Here is a 304-nt window from a genome sequence, read left to right on the forward strand (position 1 = left end):
GTAACTGCTCATGTTTAGCACATTGTACTAGTATGTCTTATCTAAGTTATTAAATATATGTTATAGGTTTCCATGTTTGAAGAAACTGACATGCCAATGATGTCCCAGTTATCAAGTACCATGATGTCCCAGATGCAAGCAGAGGTTAGTGTCACTGTCATTTAATTCCTCTAGATCACCCAACATCTTATTCAAACTAATCATCTCCATTCTCAGTCATCACAGAGTAGATTACTGGAAAAAGAACCACTTCCATTTTCAAGCTTCATATTGTCTAACCAACCAGCAGCTAGGCCAGTTCCAC

This window comes from Miscanthus floridulus, chromosome 3 (assembly GCF_019320115.1).
Source record: "Miscanthus floridulus cultivar M001 chromosome 3, ASM1932011v1, whole genome shotgun sequence".
Classification (NCBI taxonomy): domain Eukaryota; kingdom Viridiplantae; phylum Streptophyta; class Magnoliopsida; order Poales; family Poaceae; genus Miscanthus; species Miscanthus floridulus.